At 45.8% G+C, this 25,765-nt stretch overlaps 1 protein-coding gene and 1 non-coding gene across 2 annotated transcripts in view; both read left to right on the top strand.

Moving 5' to 3' along the window:
• FBXL19 (F-box and leucine rich repeat protein 19) overlaps positions 1 to 25,765 on the top strand; it is a 75,343-nt gene that overhangs the window by 25,538 nt on the left and 24,040 nt on the right.
• On the top strand, positions 3,625 to 3,754 carry LOC137526286 (small nucleolar RNA SNORA71). The gene has a single exon (XR_011023103.1). It is a non-coding gene; the product is annotated as a small nucleolar RNA SNORA71 (small nucleolar RNA).

Here is a 25,765-nt window from a genome sequence, read left to right as displayed (position 1 = left end):
AGAGGAGGGCAAAGGGAGAGAAGAACAACAGACGAAGGTGGCGGGTTTCATCTGTTACATTGCCGCCACCTTCATTTTAATTGCATTAAGTGACAGTTCCGGCCACTCGAAATACATATTAGTTCCCATTAACACTGTATTGTTATGTGCCGTATCAATGTAATTAGCGCCACCTGCATTCACACAGTACTACGTTAACTAAGTATGAATGAAATTCGCTACAACAGCGCCACCTGCTGGATGCGCCCGGCTAACGGATAAGTACCGGCTGGGTGCACACATAGAAATGCTAGTGTTAAGTAAAACACTTCATTTTTCCTGCTAATGGAAGTCTATGGACCGCAGGAAAAATGCATACCTCAGCAGGATTTGGTTTAGTTTCATTTTCAAGCTGCATAAATTTGCATACAAAATTGGCATAGTTCTGCATCGACTTGAAGTTATTTGCATCTCATGACCATGCCTAATCATATTTTTTTTACATGCTGCTGAGAGGTGCAGCCAGGTCTCCTGTTCTGCACAGGTGCATGGGTTGTACTGACGAGTCATGTGATTCAGGGGCGTGTCCCTAGCCTGGCCATCTGTTATAGGGGCTGTACTGATGAGTCATGTGATGAGGGGGTGTGTCCCTAAACTGGCAATCTGATTACAGCTGCTACAAATTTCCTGCCTGAGGCTGTCTGGCTTCTGTTTTGTCCAGGAGTTGGTGAGTGGAGCTGCTTTTGTTGGCTGGGGGTATAGCTGTGGCCTTCCTGTATCTTCTCCTCTGTCCACGTTTCTGCTATTCCTGTCTCTCTGTCCTTCCTCAGCTGTGCAGGGCAGGCAGTGTTATGTGATAGAATAATCCAGCTATCATAAAGGGACAGAATCTCTGTGTGGACAGACTTGGTAGTTTGTGTTGAGGGGAGTCTTAAGCAGAGATTGTGGCTGTTTTTAGGCTACAGGATTTAGGGCTGTAGATTTGTCATGCCGCCACATGCAGCAATGTGATTGGCCAGTCACGTACACACCTCCAGCTTTGACTGGCTAATTTTACAACTTCCATGCAGTGATGAGAACAGTGATTATCAATGAGATGCAAAATATGAGTTCATGCTGGATTATGTAAATTTGTATGCAAAGATATGCTGCTTGAAAATGGACCAATTAAGTCCCACCGAGGTTTAAACAGATTGGTCCATTTTCAAGCTGCATATATTTGCATTAAAATGTACATAAATCTGCATGAACTCCCTAGCTAGCCTCTCATACTACATGAAGATGGTAAAATTGGCCAATCCAAATTGCAGGTGTGTAGCAGGCTTTAGCTGCTGCTGGTTCCTCTGTTGGTTAGTTAGGCCTCTTGTTTTTCTGGGTATTTGGTTGAAATGCTGTGTATGTTGTCACTGGTGCCTGGCTTGTTGTTGTGCAGTGGCCAGTGTGGTTGGTTTCTATTCATCTTGCTTGGTATTGTTGTGACGCAGAAAGATGCTTTTTATTTGGTTTGAGTGGCTTTGTCAGCGACCAAGTTTTGAGCTAGACAAAGCAATTTGGGTTAGCTTGACTTGGGGTGCGTACACACATCCAATTTTACCACCTCCATGTAGTATGAGGATTTAACTACTCAATAGGCTTTATTCACAATCACTTTCCGTATGCAGAAATGCACTTGTGGTAAATTCCAGAGGGAAATAAGACTTGACATTCACAAAATTGTACGCATGTTTTTTTCCCCCTCGTGTAAAATTGTACGCAAGGTTTTCCGCATGTGTATAAAGTGCAGTAAAAGTCTGTAAATGCGGAAGAATGTCTGCAAATGTTAGTAATTTCTGCAAAAAAAAATAAATCAAAATTCACAAAGGGGCATATTATTTCTAGATCGCCTACAATTACCAGATATATCTCGCTTCCTATTGACTTCAGTGTTCTCTCCAGAATTTTTTTTTCAGCTGGGTGGCATGAAAAAGTAGCTGGGTGGGGCACGATGAAAAAAGCAGGACTGGCATTTCTCTGCGCAGCTCTGCTGACAGCATAGGAGGAGGTGAGCGATGACAGCCGGGTGCTCCCCCAAAACTAGCCAGGTGGAGCACCCAGCTAAAAGAGCTTGGGGAGAACACTGGACTTAAATGGAGTCCGGAGCCTTCAGCGCTGTTTGCTGGACTTTACACACTTTTTTTCTTAATGTTTACTATCCGATTACCTATGTTTCCCCAATTTTTTTTTTTACGCATTGTTCCCACATTCGGAAAACATGTAAAACATTTTTAGTGAATGTGGAAAAATTGCGGAGATTATCACTGCCGAAAATTATAGCGGGGGGGGGGGAAAATTCCTTACCGCATGTGACTATGAATAGATCTGTTCATAGTATTCAGTCTGTTCACCCTCATACTACACAGATGGTAAGATTGGTCAGTGATTAGCCAATCAAAATTGCGTGTGTACACACTCCTAGTGGCCTAGGTTTTAGTGCAGGCAAGATGGTTGGCGTTTCTCCTTTGTGTGTTTGATCAGGCTGTAATTACTATTAAGGTAGCCATGAACGGTCCAATTTCTAGCGAAAAATCGTTCGAGCGATCAGAAATTCCGATCGGAAGTGAAATATTGTAAAAAATCATTCACTACACCATCAACGAACCAATCTTTACTTCGTATCTATCACAACAAAAAAGAAAATCCAAATTGACAAATTCATTCGGACGACATTTTTTCACTCGTTCATAATCGATTGTGCCCACCAATGGAGATTATTTACAACCAATCCGATCAGAGTTTCTGATCGCTCAAACAATTTTTTTGCTACAAATTGGACCGTTAGTGGCCACCTTAAGCCTTTAGGGCTCGTTCACATCTAGGGCATTTTTGGCCTTTTTTCAAGTGCAGGCGACTTTCAAAATCGTCCACAAAACGCTTATACAAGGAGTCTCAAGGTTTATATCAGCGCGTTTTGTCCGCTTTGCGCTCTGTACCAATTTTGGTGTAATGGAACGTATAGGAAAACATCGAAACGTTCACAAAATCGCTTTGTGCGGTGATTGCGTTTGTGATTTCAAGAATATATTGTATTTGTTCTCCGGATCAAAGAGTTCACTTCCTGACTGACGTCAGGAAGTGAAAAAATGGAATCGCTCTGCAAAAGTGTTTTGCACAAAATAGCGTGCAGCAGGGAAATGCGCAAAAAAAAATCGAAAATCACTGCCGTCAGCAATTTTGCTTTCAGATGTGAACAGAGCCTCGGGGACAATTTCTGCTGTCTCGCATGCAGTTTGAGTACGGTTGCCAACTTTGATTTGTGTAAACGCATGCAATTTTTTTTTTTTTTTATGCATGGTTTTTAATGCACATTTTTGCATCCAACATTTTTCATTTCCATTGCAACAGTGTTCTCCCCAGGCTTATTTAGCCGGGTGCTCCACCCGGCTGCTGTTGGTGACCACCCGGCTGTCATCGGCTCACCTCCTCCTATTCTGTAAGCAAAGTTGCTCACCGAAGCACCAGCCCTGCATTCTCATCTTGCCCCACCCGACTACTTTTTCATGCCACCCGGCTGAAAAAATTCTGGGGAGAACACTGCAACCTATCACTGTGACAACACAGGAAGCAGTAAGAAACCTATTACACGGGGAATGGATGTGAACAGATGTGCCCTGCATGCAAAGTGATTGTGGTACTACCTGTGTCCCAGTCATCGATACTGCAGGAATAGCATCACACGAAGGCCTATCCTGTTTGGAGTCTGATCATTTTGGCTACCAAACCCTGCAGCCTTCACACACTTAAAGTGAACCTGAGGTGAGGGATATGGAGGCTGCCATATTTCGAGCGCTGTAATAGTGCAGGAGATTTGGGCGCAGCCGGCACCACCATAGACAGCGCACTGTGAGTAACTTCAGCGCCGTCAGAAGACTGAGAAACACTATAATTCGGTCTCCAGCAATATCTGGAAGCCAAAGTATATCATTCCCCACTATCCATGGGGACCTGGAGTGGGAATAGTATTTAACGTTGCCGGGAACTTGTGCAGCAGCAGGATAAGCCATATACCGGCTATGTCCTGCGCCCAAGTCTACCGGTGGCCAATTCATATGTACACGCACGCCATATTTATTTCCTGATAAGTAATACCACTTGTCTGGTTGACCCTCTGCCTCTAATACTTTTAGCCATAGACCCTGAACAAGCATGCAGCAGATCAGATGTTTCTCACACTATTGTCAGAACTGACAAGACTAGCCGCGTGCTTGTTTCTGGTGTGATTCAGACACTGCTGCAGCCAAATAGACCAGCAGGGCTGCCAGGCAACTGGTATTTCTTAAAAAGAAATATGGCAGCCTCCATATTCTGCTCACTACAGTTGCCCTTTAAGAGACAGTGACGCAACTGGTCCAGCGTTCTGTGAGTGCTGCAGAAACAGTCAGCACTATATAAACATAGTCAGACCTCTATTTATAGAACATGACAGGTGAGAACTGATGTTCCCCAGTCATGTTCCAGGACAGCACACAGGGATTAGGAAGGATTATTACCGAGGTGACAGGAGCTGGAGATCTGCTGACTCAGGATTGTAGAAGTGAATGTATTCCGGAGTGCCACTATTGCTTTTTTTTGGGGGGGGGGGGGGGGGGGGGTAGCAGGGGCATTTGTAATCGAGGAATCTCTTAAAGGACAACTGAAGAGAGAGGTATATGGAGGCTGCCATATTTATTTCCTTATAAGCAATACCAGTTTGCCTGGCAGCCCTGCTGATCTTCTGCCTCTAATACATTTAGCCATAGACCCTGAACAGGCGTGCAGCAGATCAGATGTTTCTGACATTGGATCTGACAAGATTGCCTGCATGCTTGTTTCTGGTGTGATTCAGACACTGCTGCAGCCAGCAAAGCATGAAAACGACTCCATTGGAATTGCATTGATGTTGGTGCTAGTGCGACTTTCGTGGTGTGAATTTTCTCTCGGTGGAGATGGCCGCTTGTTCTCTAGCTTGTTTGGCCCAAATGGGTGATTGTAGCCTGATTTTGTTTGCTGTTAGGTAGTAACTCAGTCTGTGCCTTTTTTTTTTTATGTGGGCGTGTCGAAGCTCAGCATGAGTCTGAGCAGGATCTTGTTATTAGTTATGCTAGGTACACACTATGAGATTTTTCTGGCAGATTTAAGGTTAGGTAGATTTTTAACATGTCCGATCTAATTTCCGATAATTTTCCAATCGGGATATGTTGGAAATAATCGATCTGACCTTAAATCTGAGAGACAATCAGTGTGTACCTGGCAGTATGTTCCAGTTACTGATCATAAGGGATTGTCACTGAAATGCAAATCCACTTTGATTGTAATTTTGTATGTCATTCTGTGTAAATGTCTGCAGCTTGGAAATTAACCAATCAAATGCAGCAGCTACAGTGAGGTTGCTACAAACCCTGGTGACGCTACAGGCGCATCTCCACCGATTGCAAATGTATGCAGCTTGGAAATAGACCAATCTAATGCAGCAGCTACAGTGAGGTTGCTACAAACCCTGGTGACGCTACAGGCGCATCTCCACTGAGTGCAAAATTAACATCAGCAATGATACCAATGCAATTTCAATGAAGTGGTTTCCATTGATTTCCTGTTTTGTAATCTTTTCCAATGTGGGGGAAGGGACTGCTTGCTGCAGATTTTTGCATTATGCGTTGATTCACATGTAATAAGTCAATGGCTCCAAATGCAAACTTTTCCCCACAATCCTTCAGGGCAAAGGTGAGACGTAGCTCCTCCCAGGAACAGGAACAGACAGCACTTCCCCTATAAAAAAGTCACATGGTTAGTCCACCCGCAGTGCTGTTTGTTCCTGCGTCCAGGCAGGTCGGCATCTCCCCTTTGGGTGAAGCCTGTGTGCTGGGCTGCAGGTGGATCTCTCTGGGTGGCTGAGACTGTGGTACTGAGGCAGTCTGGCCATGCGCCCCAGGCTGGAGCTTTCCAGGGGTTTGCCTACCTTTCTCTCCCGCTTCCAGGGAGAGCAAGAGTGGAAGGCGTGGGTTCCCCTTGGCGGCCTTGCGGCGGAGTGAGCAGGACGGAGGTAAGCCGGCGGCCATGTGCAGCGTGGAGCGCATTGCGGCCATTAGGACGCTTGGCCGCGTCCGGATGCGTACTTTCCGGCGGGTATGCCGAAAGTAACAATTTGTAGTGCCGGCTCATTACTCTCTCTGCAGCTTCCGGGCCGCCACTCATCCATTCGCGGCAGGCCAGGTATGTTTCAAGGGGAAGCTGCGCGGGCCTGTAGCACTGTTGCTCAGAGAGAGTTTGTCCTGCGCTGGATGTGTCAGCTGGAAGCATGTCAGAAGCTGAGAGGATTGAGAGCAACCAGGCCGCCCAAAAGGTGAGATAATGGTTTCTCTTTCTGGGCTGATTGTGCTATATGTGTGAGCAGAGTTACATGCCTTGTTGTGTTGTTGTTTATGCCAATACTAAGGCTTCTGCTAAATCTGCTGCTGCTGCTGCAGATAAGCACAGGCATCCTCCTAATGATAAAACATGCCCTTTGTGCAATTTTATGTTGCCCTATGCAAAGACTGTCAGTTGTGCATACAGAGGGTTGTAGGGGAGGAGCCGGGTCACTCTGTTCAGGATACATTGAATCCTTTAGAGAGGTGATTAATGCTTCATTGGAATCAATTAAGCCCTCATTATTGAATGCTAATCCATCCACTTCTCAGGTTGCTGTATCTGGAGTATCTGTGACTGAAGTTGATAGTTTCAGACACTAGAGAAATAGAATCTGAATCTGTTTCAAAGTTTAAATTCTGTATTGAGGATGTGGTAGCTGTTTTGTTTATTCATAATCAATTATACAAAGCTGAAGGATCCACTTAATTAAAAGGTGGATGTTTATTTGAAAAGGTCTTGGGAGGCTAGTGCGGCTATGTTTAGGCCGGCTTTTACCTCTACATGTGTGGCCACAACTTTGGAGCTGTGGATTAATCAGCTCAAAGCTAACATACTGGCTGGTGCACCTGTTTTGCAATTGTTTAATTCTATTGCTATTTTCATTTAAACTGCTGCATATTTATCAAATGCTTCTGCTGAAGCAATTAGGTTTACTGCCAGGTCCATTGCTCTGTTTCTATTAGAGCCTTGTTGCTTAAAATATGGGATGGTAATATCTCATCCAAAAACAGGCTGTGTGGTGTCCCTTTTTCAGGTGCATTGTTGTTTGGTCCAGAACTGGATTCAGCTTTGGAAAAAACATTGAATAAAAATAAAGTTTTGCTTAAGAAACAGAAGACTGTGGTAGCAATATTTTTCGTAAGCCAAGGAGTGATCAAAAGGATGCCTCTAAGGATCAAAGTAAAGGCAGGAGGTGGACTTTTGACAAGTCCAGGAAAGGGGGCTTTAAGTCTAAAGCTCTAGAGTCCCAGTCAGAATCCCAATGACTCGTGTCAGGCGGTGGGGGGAAGGCTAAGATACTTTCTCTTAGGTGGGCAAAAGTGTCAAAAAATCCATTTATTCGCCAGACAATAATGTTTGGTTTCCAAATAGTTTGCCCTTCCTCCACCATCGAGATTTGTGATCTCAAAGGCCCTAAGAGATCCCACTCTGGTTCCAGAGATTTTGAGCATATTGCAGAACATGCTAAGACAGAATTATTATTATTATTATTATTGGTTTATAAAGCGCCAACATATTCAGTGGAGCTGTACAAGGTAATGGAATTCATCCTGTGCCTGATTCTGCACCTAACAAACCTGAGTCGGTTTATGAAAAATTTTCGGATGGAATCAGTAAGGGAGTTATTGTTTCCAGAGGCCTTTATGGCATCTCTGGATCTAAGAGATGCATATTGGCATATGCCGAATCACCAAAAATCACAAAAATTCTTAAGTTTTGCAGTGAGAATAAATGGGATGGTAGAACACTACCAGTTTGTTTGCCTCCTGTTTGGGATCACTTCTGCCCCAAGAATGTTCACAAAAATTCTGGGAAAAGCATTAATTCCGTTAAGGGAACAATCGATTTTAATCATTCCGTATTTAGACGACTTGCTTATTCTAGGAAGTTCAGCAAAACAGCTGAAAATCCATTTGAATCTGGTATCGGAACATCTCCGATCCCTAGGTTGGATCATCAACCTGGAGAAGTCCTCTCTAATTCCAAGTCAGAGAACTCAGTTTCTGGTCATGCTAGTGGATTCAGTAAAACAGATGATTTTTCTTCCTCCCAAGAAGATTCTGAAGATAAGTTTGGCAGTGAAATCATTACAAGGGGAAGACAAAGTTTCCCTAAGAACGATTTTGTCGGTGTTTGGGTTAATGTCATCCACGATGGTGGCAGTTCCCTGGGCATTAGCGCATATCAGGAAGATACAGAGGTTCCTCCTAGAAAATTGGGACGGTCGTCCACAAACATTAGATTTCAAAGTCAAAATCCCTCAAACTGTGTGTCTCTGCAACGGTGGTTGGAGGAATCCTACCTTATGAAGGGCAGGCCTTGGAAGGGGCCTGTAGACAACGTAATAACTACGGATGCAAGCGCCTGGGGCTGAGGAGCTCATATAGCTCACAGAGCCTTTCAGGGGAAATGGACAAAATCAGTCTCAAAGGTTATCCAATTGAAAGGAATTAACAGTAGTAAGGCTGGCTTTATTTCAGGTGCAATCGATACTGTTGCAGTCCAATGTTCTGATCCAGTCGAACAATGTTACGGCAGTAGCGTTTATCAACAAACAGAGGCACGCGATTCCTGTTGTTGCAGGAGGAAGCGGAGGACATCTTGTCTTGGGCAGAAAAGAATGTGTCATCCTTGAGAGCTGTTCATCCCAAGGGAACACTCAATATACATGCAGACAAACTGAACAGAAGCAGGATTCTGTCATCAGAATGGTCTCTAAACAAGGAGGTGTTTTCGCAGACATCATAAAACGATGGGGAACACCGTCAATCGATCTGTTTGCAACAGAAGACAATACCCAGATTCAGATTTTTTTCTCTCTCAATCCAAGAGATCAAAGCAGGGGGGTGAATGCATTCATTCAAGAGTAGAACTTTCCACTTCTGTATGCATTTCCTCCTCTCAATTTGATTCCCGCGGTCATCAGCAAATGGAGAGGTTGTCAAAATTGGATGATTTTGATAGCACCTTGGTGACCGAGAAGGAGCTGGTTTTCAGCTCTCAGGTTAGCATCAGAAGACCCTTGGAGACTTCCTTGCAGGCCGGATCTACTGCTACAAGGGAACCTGTGGCATCCGCATCCAGGAAAATTGAATCGGTTAGTCTGGATCTTAAATTAGCCTTACTCAAAAAGTTGGGAGTATCTGAGAAGGCAGCCTCTACATTTGTTACTAGCTGTAAGGAAGTTACTAGGAGGATCTATCTGAAATACTGGAAGACTTTCCATCTTTGGTTATCTGGCTCTAAGTTTGATAGCTTGTCAGTCCCAGCAGTCCTGGTTTCTCCAGGACGGTTGGGATAAAAATATTTGTGAGTACGCTTAAGGTGCAGATTGCTACCTTATCTGCTTTTTCAGGTATCCCCTTGTCTTCCTCTCCAATACTGAGATTTCGGAAGGCTCTATCTAGGAAACTGCCAGTTTACAAGCCATACGTTTCTCCTTAGGATTTATCGTTAGTATTAGAGGGGCTGTCCAAAGGTCCTTTTGAGCCGTTAGGGGACAGTTCTTTTAAATTTTTTACATTAAAGACGGTATTTTTAGTAGCCATCACTACAGCCAGAAGGGTTAGTGAGCTACAGGCCTTGTCTATGAAAAGTCCTTATTTTCAGGATAGGTTAGTATTACAGACGGATCCAAAGTTTTGTCCAAAAGTTATGTCTAGGTTTCACAGGTCGCAGGATATTATTTTGCCTACCCTCTGTGAATCCAAGTTGTGGAAAAGAGAGGATTTTTCACTCATTAGATGTTAGAAGATGTGTTCTGGCATACTTGAACAGAGCTGCAGATGTCTGGAAGACCGATTCCTTATCTGTTTTATTTCAGGGAAAACTGTAGGTCAGATAGCTTCTAAATCTACTATAGCTAATTGGATTAGGTTAGCTATTATAGAAGCTTTCAGAGTTATGGGAAGTGAGGCTCCTGCTTCATTTAAAGCTCACTTTTCTAGAGCTAGGGCAGCTTCTTGGGCTAATAATGCAGGGGCTTCGCCTGAGCAAATATGTAAAGCAGCAACGTGGTCAAGCTTTTCTACGTTCATCTGTCATTACCGAATTGATGCAATGTCTGCACACGACCAGGCGGTTGGTAGAAACGTTCTCCAAGCATTGGTCCCACCCTGAGGTTGTATTACTTGTTAATCGTCTCACCTTTGCCCTGAAGGATTGTGGGGAAAAAGCAGAGTTAGTACCTGCTAACGATGTTTTCAACAATCCTTCAGGGCAACGATCCCACCCGGGTGTTAATTGTCTGTGTCTGATAGTTGCACGGTTATGGGTAGTGGAATGTTCACCTGTCGGGTACTTGGCTAAACGCACTGAGGGTGGACTAACCATGTGACTTTTTTATAGGGGAAGTGCTGTCTGTTCCTGTTCCTGGGAGGAGCTACGTCTCACCTTTGCCCTGAAGGATTGTTGAAAACATCGTTAGCAGGTACTAACTCTGCTTTTCGTATTTTCAATAAAAAAAAATTCCCAACAGGCGTCTTCCGATTTTCTGTGTAGTTAGTGATGTCATGTTGCATTGGGGATTATAAATCGGATGCAAAAATTTGCATTCAAAATGCATGCGGTTTTACAAATTTGCAGTAGAGAGACAAGTTGGCAACTGTACTCAAATCTCATGCCCAGTGGAATTGGGCCTAACCATAACTAGAATCTATCTGCAAAAAGCCGGCAGTCTGAACTACTGGTACGGAAACAGGATTGTTTGGTTTCTCATCAGCTGGTGGTGGTGATGTTAGATGGTGCAGTGGAGTAGATGTCTTAGTAAATCCAATCCAAGAGTGGGTGCTTCCTGTCTGATGTTCCCATATTAAGTAGTGGGTTGACCTATGTCTTGTATTGAGCAGGGCTGTGGAGTCGGTACAGAAATCATTCAACTCCATGAAGTGGAGTATGAAACTACCTGACTTCTCGACTTGACTCCTCATCTAATAATTACCAGGGCTGTGGTGAAAAAATCATCCGACTCAGACTCCTCAGTTTCTGAAACCACCAACTCCGACTCAGAGTACCCAAAATTGCTCCGACTCCACAGCCCTGGTTTTGAGCAGAGTGGGAGCTTGGACCTCACGGTAGTCAGGTGATTTACACTTAGAAAAGCGCTTTTCTAAGCGCTTTAGTGCAGCGACTATTAACCTCCTGACATCGGTCAGAAAGTAAACTCCCCTTGCCCCGGAAATGAATAAATACAATGTATTTGTTCATTAAAAGCGCTTGTAAAATTGCTTTTCAAATCACTTTTTCAAGCGCTTAGCAATTTTCCTATCTTTTCTATTGAATTGCAAATGCTCCGAAAATGGTGCAGGACCCTGCGATTGGATAGAAAGCTCGTCGCTCATGTAAGAACAATCACATAGAGCAGCATTGCAAAAGCGCTTTTAAAGAGTAAAAGAAAAAAAAAATCACCAGCTCTTTAAAAAAATCGCTCTAAATGGGAACAAGCCCTCAGAGCAATTTTTGGTACGTGGAGTCAATCGTTTCATAAATTGAGTCTGAGTTGGATTATTTTTGTACCCACTCCATAGCCCTGCGAGGGCGTTGTAGTCTAAGTCAGAGAAATTTGGGGTATTTGGAGTCGAAGGTTTCATAAACTTAATCTGGTGATTTTTGTACGGACTCCACTGCTCTGCTTTTTTCTAGACCCTGTTTCGCATTCTGAGCATCTGCGTGTTTGGTGGTCATAGGTGTTCCTTCTACTTGATGATGTGGTTATGTTAAAAACCGACATCAGAGGAGCACCGTGCCGGTCCAAAGCAGAGCTGTTTTCATGGGAGAGCTAAATGTTTTGAGGTGGTTGTCTGTGTGTTGGATCATTGAACATAAAGGCTTTGTCAGTTTTCCAGAGATCTCTAGCCTAGGAAGCACAGGCCAGTTGTAAGGGTAGAGTCTGGTAGTCCTATCGCCTGACCCTTTTAAGAACTCTTTAATTCAATCTAGTTTTCCCTTCATCTCTCCTTTCTTGCTCGGGTCCAGCGTTAATATTTTCAGTTTTACAGGTGGATCTTGCACTGAATGGGAGTAAACGCATAGCAGAATATCTCCAACGTATGGTCTTCACTGGTATTTATCCTGGACTGTAAAACAAGACTGACCACGTCTTCTGTACTTGTCTAAGAGTCCAGGGAGGCAAATGGTTAAGACCTTCAACTAAAAGAACTCTACAGGAGAGAATTGGGAAGAAAAAGGACAGAAGCGCCCTGCTACTGCACAGGAGGAAAGTTGCAGCATGGGAAGGAAAAAGCAGGACTCTTCAACTGCACAGGAGATTAACCAAACGGGCACACGACGCCAATCTACCACTGCGCATGTGAGTGAAAACCCGCTGAGACAGAGGGGGCGGTGTGTGACCATTCAGGAGGAAACCAGCAACCAACGAAAGAAAAATACTTGCTCTTCCTCTGCGCAGGATGGAAGTAGAGATGGGCCAAGAGAAAAGCGCCAATCTGCTTCTGTGCAGGAAGAAGGCAGCAGCTCCCGCTTAAGAGATGAGACCTTGTCTACTGCCCAGGAGGGAAGCCACAAGTACCTTCTAAGAGGAAAGCGACAATCTGGTATAGTGCAGGACGACAGTTACCGCTACCACCTAAGAGGAAATCGGCGATCTGCCCTTATACAGGAGGAGAGTGGGAAACCGCCAAGAGGGAACCGGCGTTCTACCGCAGCGCAGGAGGAAAGCCAAAATCAGCTGAGGGAAAAAAGGCAATCTGAGACTGCTCTAAAGGAAATCAGAAGTGAGAGAACATTGGTGTTTGCAAGGGAAGAAAGCAACAACCAGCTTAGAGAAGAGGGGCAATCTGCCACTGTGCAGGAGGAGAGCAACAACCAGCTTACAGAACAGGAGCAGTCTGCCACTGTGCCAGAGGAAAGCTACGACCAGCTTAGGAAAGAGGCGCAGTCTGTTACTGTGCAAGAAGACAACAACCAGCTTAAAGAGGGGCAATCTGCCACTGTGCAGGAGGAAAGCAACAACCAGCTTAGAGAAGAGGGACAATCTGCCACTGTGCAGGAGGAAAGCAACAACCAGCTTAGAGAAGAGGAGCATTCTGCCACTGTGCAAGAGAGCAACAACCAGCTTACAGAACAGGAGCAGTCTGCCACTGTGCCAGAGGAAAGCTACGACCCGCTTAGGAAAGAGGCGCAGTCTGTTACTGTGCAAGAAGGCAACAACCAGCTTAGAGAAGAGGGGCAATATGCTGCTGTGCAGGAGGATAGCAACAACCAGCTTAGAGAAGAGGGACAATCTGCCACTGTGCAGGAGGAAAGCAACAACCAGCTTAGAGAAGAGGGGCAATCTGCCACTGTGCAGGAGGAAAGCAACAACCATCTTAGAGAAGAGCAATCTGCTGCTGTACAAGAGGAAAACAACCAGCTTAAAAAGGAGCAATCTGCCACTGTGCAAGAGAGTAACAACCAGCTTACAGAACAGGAGCGATCTGCCACTGTGCCAGTGGAAAGCTATGACCAGCTTAGGAAAGAGGTGCAGTCTGTTACTGTGCAAGAAGGCAACAACCAGCTCAGAGAAGAGGAGCAATCTGCTGCTGTACAAGAGGAAAGCAACAACCAGCTTGGAGAAAAGCAGTCTGCCACTGTGCACGAGGAAAGCTACGACCAGCTTAGAGAAGAGGAGCAATCTGCCACTGTGCAAGAGAGCAAAAACCTGCTTACAGAACAGGAGCAGTCTGCCACTGTGGAAGAGCAAAGCAACAACCAGCTTAAGGAAGAGGAGCAGTCTGCCACTGTGGAAGAGGAAAGCAACAACCAGCTTAGGGAAGAGGAGCAGTTTGCCACTGTGCAAGAGAAAAGCAACAATCTGCTTACAGAACAGGAGCAGTCTGCCACTGAGCAGGGCGACAGCCACTGCTACCACCTAAGAAGAAATCAGCGGTCTGCTCCTACAAAGGAGGAGCGCGGCAGACAGCTAATAGGGAACCGGCGTTCTACCACAGTGCAGGAGGAAAGGCGCAACCAATTGAGGGGAAAACGGCATTCTGTGACTGCACTCAAGGAAAGCAGTCACATGACAAGAACAAAGAGGCAATCTGCCACTGCGAGGGAGAAAAGCAACAACCAGCTTAGAGAAGATCACTCTGCCACTGCACAGGAGGAAAGTGACAACCTAAGAGTGGAGGAACAGTTTGCCACAGCACAGGAGAGCAACAACCTGCTAAGAGCAGAGGATCAGTCAGCCCCTACAGAGGAGGAGAGCAGCAACCTGCTAAGAGCAGAGGAGCAGCCTGCTACTGCACAGGAGGAGAGCAGCAACCTGCTAAGAGCAGAGGAGCAGCCTGCCACTGCACAGGAGGAGAGCAGCAACGTGCTAAGAGCAGAGGAACAGCCTGCCACTGCACAGGAGGAGAGCAGCAACGTGCTAAGAGCAGAGGAGCAGCCTGCCACTGCACAGGAGGAGAGCAGCAACGTGCTAAGAGCAGAGGAGCAGCCTGCCACTGCACAGGAGGAGAGCAACAACCTGCTAAGAGAAGAGGATCAGTCAGCCACTACAGAGGAGGAGAGCAGCAACCTGCTAAGAGTGGAGGAGCAGCCTGCCACTACACAGGAGAGCAGCAACCTGCTAAGAGCAGAGGCGCAGTCTGCTACTGCACAGGAGGAGAGCAGCAACCTGCTAAGAGCAGAGGAGCAGCCTGCCACTACACAGGAGGAGAACCACATGCCTTCTGAAGAGAATAAACCTGTGACTGCGCAGGAGGAATGCGGCAACGTGCTAAGAGAAATAGAACAACCCTCTACTTCTCAGGACAGCCGCATCCAACCGCATGGCGTAATAGTATTAGTCTGCCGGTGTGGAAGAGAAAAAGTGGTCCCTGTCACTACGCGGGTTATGAGATGCCGGCCCCAGGGGAAGGAGAATGAGGACCCGGCACTCAGCACGGTAATTTGTTTGGATAATACCCTCTTGTGTTGAGTAATATGAGCACAATCTCTGCCAGTTGTCAGCACGCTGCAGGTTATGGTCATCGGGTAGAAGTCCTGCGGATATAGTACACTGTAGCAAACATACACCACTCGGCACTCAGTACTTTTTCTTGAGGGAGGGCAGAAAGACAGCCTGCATGAATCCCTTAAATCTTCACCTCTGCGCTCTATATGGCACCATGTACATAAAAGCAAAGGAACGTGCAACCGGTATAGTAACTTGGAAAAAAGTCTCAATACATATGGTACATCAAAGCCAGCCGGGCAACTGTATCCTTGTTCCGCTTCCTTGTTTATTGCATTATAACATCATGATGTCAAACATATAGCATGCATAAATACATTCTTGATGCGTCAAACCTGTTGCGGGTGTCTGCGCTGAGGTGTATCAGGGTGTGGGTGACCAGGGTGGGGGGACTGCACAACGCCGTTTCGCGCCTGACTGGCGCTTGTTCACGTGCTCGTTTGCCTGTGTTCAAAGAAGCGCCGTGCGGCTTCCTGTATATGTCTTTGGAAGCCGCACCCTGGGCGCCTACAATTGGTTAGTGGAGCTGGTGTCACTAGGGGTCGGGGGTGAGAGGGGCGGGGCCGCGCCGACCAGCGGCAAAAAGTGATGATGCGCTGCGTCAGCATGAAAAGCGTAGGCAGCGTTCTGGTTGCTGTGGCAACAAATACATGTGTTCAAAGCAGCTTACGTGCAGTGCAAGTAAAATAACATGTGCATTATTAACAACATTGTTAACATTTTCCATTCAGTGTAAACATATTAAAGAGCTCTGTGCTTAATCAACATGAGTGCATTAAGGGGAACTTCTACCAACATTGTGATGCAAAAATGTAAGCATACTTATGACATAAAACAGAAATCATTTTGTTATGATCATGTTCACTTGTTACCCACTAAATTACAATTACCTCTTTATTTCTAAATGTAATAAAACCTCTATAAAAAAAACTCCAAACCCCTATTTTTTTTTTAAAAAAGACTGGGATGGTACTGCCTATTCTGCGGGAGATCTTGGGGGTATATCATCCTCCACACTTTTCTGGGCGTTCACATCCATTGCTTAGAATCCTCGGCAGGCACACATTAGTTTTACCTGCTTGGATTTAAGATCTTACTTAACAGGAGGAGGGGTACATAAAAGTTCCATGGGATAAAAGAAAATATTCCCATGGGGTACACACTTGCATCCTGCATTGTGTAACTAGTGCGGCTACAGGGTCAACCTCCCCTACAGTCCCATACAGTTCCAAAAGAAGCACCAGTGTACGAAAGTCAAGTGTACCAGATCCTCGTTGTGTGTCAAAACTGCAATCTGGGTATCCCATATAAATATTATAGATGGAACGTGTGCTAAAGTTGTAGGGGCCAAAGTGGGGATCCACCCCCCTACCCCGATCAATTCTATAGCGTACTGAAAAGGGTCCATTTATTAATGTATCCAAAGTGCTTATTGCACAAGTTTATTCACTTATGGGTCCTGTGTACTAGGACTTGCAAGCTATTAACCCAGATTCGTTATGGCACCATCGAGGATGTCAGTTGGAAAAAAGACAAGAGGAGAAAAAGGAAGAGGTCGCGCATTCAGGGGAGCGGGGGCCAGTGGCATGCCCAAACCAAAGTTTTAGGGTCCCAAGGTGTCAGGGATAGATGCAAGCCAGTGGAAGCGGGAGGAGGAAATTGTGCCCGCTAAGACCCAGACACCAGGGTCCCTCACCAGAAAAAACAAGAAAAGGAGAAATGTACCTGCCTGGCCCGCAGCATAAATGCGTATCGCGGACTCAGGAGGGCATGAGCCAATAGCTAGACAAACTACAGTTTCCAGTCCCGGGAAAATCGGGGTTCAGAACATGCCATTGAAGGCAAAAGAGGGTATGTGCTGTCTAGGACCCGAACAAGAGGGTATGTGCTATCTAGAACCCGAACATAAGGAGTCCAGAACCAGTTGAGGAAGAGAGAGGGAGGGGCTTGTCTAATTCATGCCTTGTCACTTAACATTTATCTCATAGTATTGCGGTGCCAGGCCCATCGAGAACAAGGGAAGCTTAGGGATCAAGGAAGCAAGCCAGTTCCAGCCTATCATTGAGACCTATTGGTCCCATTGCTTCTGTGCGCAGGATTACCCGCGATTCTCGTCGAGTTAACTCGCGATCACGATCGCCACCTCTTCTGGAGGGGCTGACATGCAGGAGACCTGCAAAACTCATGCATTTGGCATTGCCTCTATGCGCTTCCCTTATGTGCTCGATGAGTCGAGGGCACCCCTTCCCAGATTTGATGGACTTAAAATGCTCATTTATTCTCTCTTTAAGGGGCCTGGTGGTTTTGCCTACGTAGTAAAAACCACATGGGCAAAAAACCACATAGGATACAAATTTATTTAAGGATAAAGCCAGATGGAAATAAATTGGTGTGTGAGGGGTACAGGAAGGCTACGGCTGTTAACTCCTTGTTGCACAGAAGTAGCTTTCATCCGGAACATGTCAAGACATCCCTGCCATACGGCCAGTACTTGCGTCTAAGACGAAACAACACCAACCTGGACTCGTTCGAGAAGCAGTCGCAGGAGCTGACTGCACGTTTAGAGGCACGAAACTACGACAGAGAACTCCTTGCGAAAGCTAGGGATAGAGCTAGAGGCAAGGACAGATCCTCCCTCCTCTCCAGGACCCCTAAAAGCACAAAGAGAGGTCCCTTCACTCTGACGTTTGATTACACCCCCATGGCCAAAAAATTAACCCAGATAGTCAAAAAGAACTGGTCATTGGTTGCAAGAGACCCCACCCTCCAGAGAGTGTTCCCAGACCCCCCTAGAATAGCTTACAGAAGAGCCCCCACGCTGGGTGACATTTTGACCCGGAGCGAGTTTCGTTCATGTCCAGTATCAAACTGGCTGAGCCTTAATCGCCCCAAAGGCAATCATAAGTGTGGGAAGTGTAGATATTGCCCCTATATGCGAGAGGGTGTGAACTACCGTCTAGGAGGGGTACAGTGGGAAGTACGGGCCTTTATTACCTGTCAAACAAAATGTATCCTATGTGGTTTTTTGCCCATGTGGTTTTTACTACGTAGGCAAAACCACCAGGCCCCTTAAAGAGAGAATAAATGAGCATTTTAAGTCCATTAAATCTGGGAAGGGGTGCCCTCGACTCATCGAGCACATAAGGGAAGCGCATAGAGGCAATGCCAAATGCATGAGTTTTGCAGGTCTCCTGCATGTCAGCCCCTCCAGAAGAGGTGGCGATCGTGATCGCGAGTTAACTCGACGAGAATCGCGGGTAATCCTGCGCACAGAAGCAATGGGACCAATAGGTCTCAATGATAGGCTGGAACTGGCTTGCTTCCTTGATCCCTAAGCTTCCCTTGTTCTCGATGGGCCTGGCACCGCAATACTATGAGATAAATGTTAAGTGACAAGGCATGAATTAGACAAGCCCCTCCCTCTCTCTTCCTCAACTGGTTCTGGACTCCTTATGTTCGGGTTCTAGATAGCACATACCCTCTTGCTCGGGTCCTAGACAGCACATACCCTTTTTTGCCTTCAATGGCATGTTCTGAACCCCGATTTTCCCGGGACTGGAAACTGTAGTTTGTCTAGCCATTGGCTCATGCCCTCCTGAGTCCGCGATATGCATTTATGCTGCGGGCCAGGCAGGTACATTTCTCCTTTTCTTGTTTTTTCTGGTGAGGGACCCTGGTGTCTGGGTCTTAGCGGGCACAATTTCCTCCTCCCGCTTCCACTGGCTTGCTTCTATCCCTGACACCTTGGGACCCTAAAACTTTGGTTTGGGTATGCCACTGGCCCCCGCTCCCCTGAATGCGCGACCTCTTCTCCCTTTTTCTCCTCTTGTCTTTTTTCCAACTGACATCCTCGATGGTGCCATAACGAATCTGGGTTAATAGCTTGCAAGTCCTAGTACACAGGACCCATAAGTGAATAAACTTGTGCAATAAGCACTTTGGATACATTAATAAATGGACCCTTTTCAGTACGCTATAGAATTGATCGGGGTAGGGGGGTGGATCCCCACTTTGGCCCCTACAACTTTAGCACACGTTCCATCTATAATATTTATATGGGATACCCAGATTGCAGTTTTGACACACAATGAGGATCTGGTACACTTGACTTTCGTACACTGGTGCTTCTTTTGGAACTGTATGGGACTGTAGGGGAGGTTGACCCTGTAGCCGCACTAGTTACACAATGCAGGATGCAAGTGTGTACCCCATGGGAATATTTTCTTTTATCCCATGGAACTTTTATGTACCCCTCCTCCTGTTAAGTAAGATCCTAAATCCAAGCAGGTAAAACTAATGTGTGCCTGCCGAGGATTCTAAGCAATGGATGTGAACGCCCAGAAAAGTGTGGAGGATGATATACCCCCAAGATCTCCCGCAGAATAGGCAGTACCATCCCAGTCTTTTTTAAAAAAAAAATAGGGGTTTGGAGTTTTTTTTATAGAGGTTTTATTACATTTAGAAATAAAGAGGTAATTGTAATTTAGTGGGTAACAAGTGAACATGATCATAACAAAATGATTTCTGTTTTATGTCATAAGTATGCTTACATTTTTGCATCACAATGTTGGTAGAAGTTCCCCTTAATGCACTCATGTTGATTAAGCACAGAGCACTTTAATATGTTTACACTGAATGGAAAATGTTAACAATGTTGTTAATAATGCACATGTTATTTTACTTGCACTGCACGTAAGCTGCTTTGAACACATGTATTTGTTGCCACAGCAACCAGAACGCTGCCTACGCTTTTCATGCTGACGCAGCGCATCATCACTTTTTGCCGCTGGTCGGCGCGGCCCCGCCCCTCTCACCCCCGACCCCTAGTGACACCAGCTCCACTAACCAATTGTAGGCGCCCAGGGTGCGGCTTCCAAAGACATATACAGGAAGCAGCACGGCGCTTCTTTGAACACAGGCAAACGAGCACGTGAACAAGCGCCAGTCAGGCGCGAAACGGCGTTGTGCAGTCCCCCCACCCTGGTCACCCACACCCTGATACACCTCAGCGCAGACACCCGCAACAGGTTTGACGCATCAAGAATGTATTTATGCATGCTATATGTTTGACATCATGATGTTATAATGCAATAAACAAGGAAGCGGAACAAGGATACAGTTGCCCGGCTGGCTTTGATGTACCGAAGTCCTGCGGATGCTCTTGTAGCATGAACAGGAATACTACTGAGGTTTCCAACTAACAAAGGGTCCCCCAACTTACAAAAGCCCCACTCCTTGGAATTCGCAGTCCCCATTTATCTTTTACTGGTTTTGGAACCTACGCTACGTACACACATGCGATAACTGTCGCCCATCGGGGATCGGGAAAAAATTGCCCAAGCAACAATTCGGGGAACGTTGCTGTATAGACACATTCCTAGCCTTAAAGAGAACCTTAACTGTAAAATAAATGAGTTTTACTTACCTGGGGCATCTACCAGCCCCCTGCAGCCATCCTGTGCCCTCGCAGTCTCATGGCTCCTCTGGTTCCCCGCTGCCAGCTAGTTTCGTTTTTGCCGGCCGCCATGCGTAAGTTTTTACGCATCCCTGCTGGTGCAGAAAGCTATTGCAGACATCAACAAGTACAGTAAAATTTTACGCATTACACCCGTCGGCAAAAACGAAACTAGCTGGCAGCGGGGGGCCAGAGGAGCCATGAGTGACTGCGAGGGCACAGGATGGCTGCAGGGGGGCTGGTAGATGACCCAGGTAAGTAAAACTCATTTTTTTTACAGTTAAAGAGAATCTGTATTGTTAAAATTGCACAAAAGTAAACATACCAGTGCGTTAGGGGACATCTCCTATTACCCTCTGTCACAATTTCGCCGCTCCTCGCCGCATTAAAAGTGGTTAAAAACCGTTTTAAAAAGTTTGTTTATAAACAAACAAAATGGCCACCAAAACAGGAAGTAGATTGATGTACAGTATGTCCATACATAGAAAATACATCCATACACAAGCAGGCTGTATACAGCCATCCTTTTGAATCTCAAGAGATCATTTGTGTGTTTCTTTCCCCCTGCAGCTATCTTCCACTGAAGTGTCAGGCTATTTCTTCCTGCAGAGTGCAGACAGCTGTGCCTGTATGTAATTCCTCATTATGTGAAAGCCCAGCCAGCTCAGAGGATGATTTATCCAGCTTGTAAAAGATAATAGAACAGAGAGAAGCTGCACTAATCTAAATATCACACAGGCAGTGTGCAGAGAGGGGCCTGGATGGGGGAGTTCATAGCAGAATCACAACACTGAAGAACTTGGCAGCCTTCCAGACTCAGGCCTGACAAGAGAGAGATAAGTTGATTTATTACAGAGACTGTGATAGCAGAAAGTGTTGCAGTAAGCCAGAACACATTAGAATAGCTTTTGGAACTTGTAGAATGATAAAAAACAGGATGCAATTTTTGTTACGGAGTCTCTTTAAGGTTCCCTTTAAGGCTAGCGGTGTGTTCTGTTGCTATGGAAGAAGGCAGAGGGACAATGATTGGCAGACAATGGAGTAGCTTCCATCAGTCGAGGGATTGAAAAATAGCATGGTGATTAGTTTGTGTGCAGACATCAGGGGTCATTAAGGGTTGGACAGGCGAGAACCTTGACTTTGCAAGAGCGGGATCAGTGACCACTGTACACACAGAATGATAGTCTGCTGAAATGGCTGTTTCGGCTGACAGTTATCGTGTGTGTGTATGTAGCTTTATACTTGTGTGCGTAGTCTTCTGGAGCAGAGGTGAAAATAAGGCTTCAAGACATACCTGTAGGCAGGGAAAAAGTGTCCCAAGGGGGGGGGCGCTCCCCTCAATAGAGGAAAGCCTCTGCATAATCCAGATGGGCTTCCCCTTCGGCCTGTTCACAAATCCGACAGACCCTTGTTATTGGCATGCGCAGTAGCACAGACGCGATCAGCTTTTTCTGCCAAAGCCTGAGCGGGTCCATGCTGCTGCAATGGCACCTGCGCAGGCCCCTGAGCTTTTGTGGTCTCTGGGCTGGAACAGCCTGGCTGGAGGACGAGGTACGTATCGATCTTAGTAACTTGCTTCCTCCAGGCTTATTGCTCCCTCATCGGAAGCTGGAGGACCCAGGTTTTTTTTCTCCCCATCTCTGGTACAAGCTATAGTCGCACTAGGTCCAGACTGGAGAGAAACTGTCACTTGCCTACCTGAAAGTTTAACTCTTTCAAGCAAAGAAAGAAAAAAAGGAACGCAGCCAAGTTATTTGTATGGTTGGCACTGTACATAAACCTCTATCTCCTCATGGCCTTGATGCATGAAAATTCATTAAATGCGATGCGCTCGTAGTGTGACCCCCATACTCCACTAGCGCAGCCACTAATTCAATAGTTTCCGTAGTAGCGGCCGTGCTAGTGGAGTAGCGCGGTTGCGCAACGGGCACATTGTTTGGCAGTATGTTTGAACGTTACTGATATAGCTGCATGCGGTAATAACCTGCAGTTTATTTTGCGCACTTTCATGCATCAAGCTTCATGTCACCTCAGGTACACGTTAAAGGATAAACGCTTTACTCACCCAAGACTTCTTCCAGCCCCTCGCAGTCTCTGTCCTGCCATGCTCCAGGCTGCCTCTGTCCCCTCTGTAAGATAGCGACCCCTGGCTGGGTATTGGTCCTGTGTGCCTGGGCGGGCCACACGCCTCTTGTGATCATGCTGCCAAGGCCAGGGGTGCTTGTGCTGTTCAAGTCTCTGTGAATTGCGCAAGCACATTGCTCTCCCGGCTATGACGGTGGGATCACGAGAGACACGCCCAGGCATAGAGGACCACTAGCCAGCTGCAGAGGAGAACAGTGGCAGCCTCCAGCATGGCAGGACAGAGACTGCTAGGGGCTGGAAGATGGCCCAGGTGAGTTACGTTTGTCCTTTTACCTCAGATGTCCTTTAAGAGATTCCTCGATTACAAATGGCCCAGCTACCCCTCCCAACACAGTAGTGGCACTACTGGAATACATACACTTCTACAGACCTGAATCAGCAGATCTCCAGTTCCTGTCACCTCGGTAATAATTCTTCCTAATCCCTGTGTGCTGTCCTGGAACATGACTGGGGAACATCAGTTCTCACCTGCCATGTTCTATAAATAAAGAGGTCTGACTATGTTTATATAGTGCTGACTGTTTCTGCAGCACTGACAGAACGCTGGACCAGTCACGTTACTCTGTCACTTAAAGGGCAATTGTAGTGAGCAGAATAAGGAGGCTGCCATATTTACTACTTTTTAAGAAATACCAGTTGCCTGGCAGCCCTGCCTATTTGGCTGCAGTAATGCCTGAATCACACCAGGAACAAGCATGCAGCTAATCTTCTCAGATCTGACAATGTCAGAAACATCTGATCTGCTGCATGCTTGTTCAGGGGCTATGGCTAAAGGTATGAGAGGCAAAGGATCAGCAGGACAGACAGGCAACTGGTATTGCTTAAAAGGAAATAGGGCAGCCTTCATATCCCTCTCATTACAGTTGTCTTTTAAAGAAGACAATCTCCCTAACAACTCTATCATACTAACAATTTTGAGGGGTGAACTCTGTTTACCCACTTCCTTCAAAATGGATGTTTATAAATGTGTGGCGCACTTAGTGCAATTATAAAAGTCCAACACTTCAGCCCATGGCATTAGGTGGTTAAAGGGAACCTGCATACAAAACAGACTTAGGCCGGACTCCTAAACTGCACCCGCCCCTTCCTGCTTCACTAAGCCAGTTGTTGGTCTCTAGCTAGCTGGTTGATTTGTGGTGAAAGGATTGTGGGGCGTAGTCTAACATCTAGCCAATGGCTGCAGGCTGGGGGAGGGGGGGGGTAAGACATAGTCGCTGCTCCCGCCTCTTCTTGCTTCACTAAGCTATTGGCCAGTCTGTAGCTGGTTGATTGTGGTGACAGGATGGGTGTGGCATAGTCTAGTGACATCTAGCCAATGGCTGCAGATTATGGAGGAAGGTGTGGTCACAACATATGGGTCAGGCCTGGAGCCTTGTGCGCCTGCAGGAGGTGCTTGTTCTGCAAGGTCTCAAGCCAGAATCCAGTGTCTGTATCGCTATCCCACCATCGTGTCCTTGCAGTACGCTGCCTGCTCATGTGCTGCTCTTAGTCCTTCCTGCTTGTCACATGTACTGACGCTGCTCTTCTGGTTCCATATAGTTGATTGACGATGAACTCCCGTATAAGACCTTAGTCCAGTGATGGCTAACCTTGGCACTCCAGCTGTGACAAAACTACAAATCCCATCATGCCTCTGCCTCCACAAGTTATGCTTAGAGCTGTCAGAATATTATTATTATTATTATTATTTATTGTATTTATAAAGCGCCAACATATTACGCAGCGCAGAATATTGCACAGAATATTGCAATGCCTCATGGGACTTGTAGTTCCACCAGAGCTGGAGTGCCAAGGTTAGCCACCACTGCCCTAGTCCATTATGTAAGTTGTTTAGCTGTGCTGGGAAATGTGTAACATGTTTCTTCAAGCAGGTCATGTGATGACCACCAGACAGGTACATATGGAAAGCCTATATCATGCACACTGCTGAATACTAACAGGTAGAGAAGCTCTGTAATGTGAACAGTGGCATGCCAGTATTTTAAAGCGGCGTTGTCAGCCATAAAATCAAATTCCAATTACCTACTGCTCTGTTTATGTAGTCAACCCTGCATTACAAGCATTCCAATATAATCATAAATGTTTCTGCTGTAATATAATCTTATCTCAGTCAGCCTGGCTCCTTTCTGGTACATTGCCAGGGAGAAGGAAGCTTATCTCCCCTCCCACATTCCCGCTCCTCACTGACTGGCTGAGGGCAGTTCAGTGTGACATGAGGTAAGAAGGGAAATGCGCATCACCCCTCTGCAGAAGCTGCTGTGATCTATGCTGTGCTCACGTGTTTACAAAGCAAGCTAGATGGGACAGTGCAGTTTCTGCAGAGCTAACTGGGGAGGAGGGCTGGGAATGAATACACCATTTCAGGCAGGAGAAAAAAAAAACGAAGGCTACGTTTCCACTCTACCGTGACATTTTCATCTGCAAAAATCGTCTAAGATTTTTCTGTTTGGTGAAAATTCGCATGTAGCTTTTTACGCGTTTGTATGCGAATTTCCGTACGCAAAAATTCGCATTAGTTAAATATAACATCTGCCTAGTAACAGCTTAGTCATGACTGCTGACAGCAGTCCTGTAACCATGGATCTAATGCAAATTTTCAGGCAAATAACATGAATATTCGCATTGCCAATACAAAGCATTGTACGCCATGTCCGAAAAAATTATTCCAGACTGTTTCACGCTTATGAACGTGTACGAAAATTCGCATTGAATGGAAACAGCCCCATTCACTACCATTAGTTGCAAAATCAATGCAAATTTTCTGAGAGAAAAATCTGACACACAACGCACAAGTGGAAACCAGGCCTTAGGGAGGAAATGACATCAAAATTGATTTCAGGGGCTGTAAAGATGGAAAATTTACTTTTTTTTACATTAAAAAAAATCGCTGAAATCAAAATGTGGACGGTTCAATACATAAGCTATGTAAGTAGAACTATTTACAGTACTTACCGTATGTTTTTGGTTTTTTTTTTTTTGTGTTTTCCCTTTAATAGTATGGCTTGGGTTGGTAAAATTAAGGTGTAATAAATCAGCTGCTCTGGATGTACGCTTTGTTCGCCATCATAAAAGCATAATTCTCATAC

The sequence above is a fragment of the Hyperolius riggenbachi genome, chromosome 7, assembly GCF_040937935.1.
Source record: "Hyperolius riggenbachi isolate aHypRig1 chromosome 7, aHypRig1.pri, whole genome shotgun sequence".
In the NCBI taxonomy this organism is placed as follows: domain Eukaryota; kingdom Metazoa; phylum Chordata; class Amphibia; order Anura; family Hyperoliidae; genus Hyperolius; species Hyperolius riggenbachi.
This window is presented reverse-complemented; position numbering and strand designations above follow the sequence as displayed.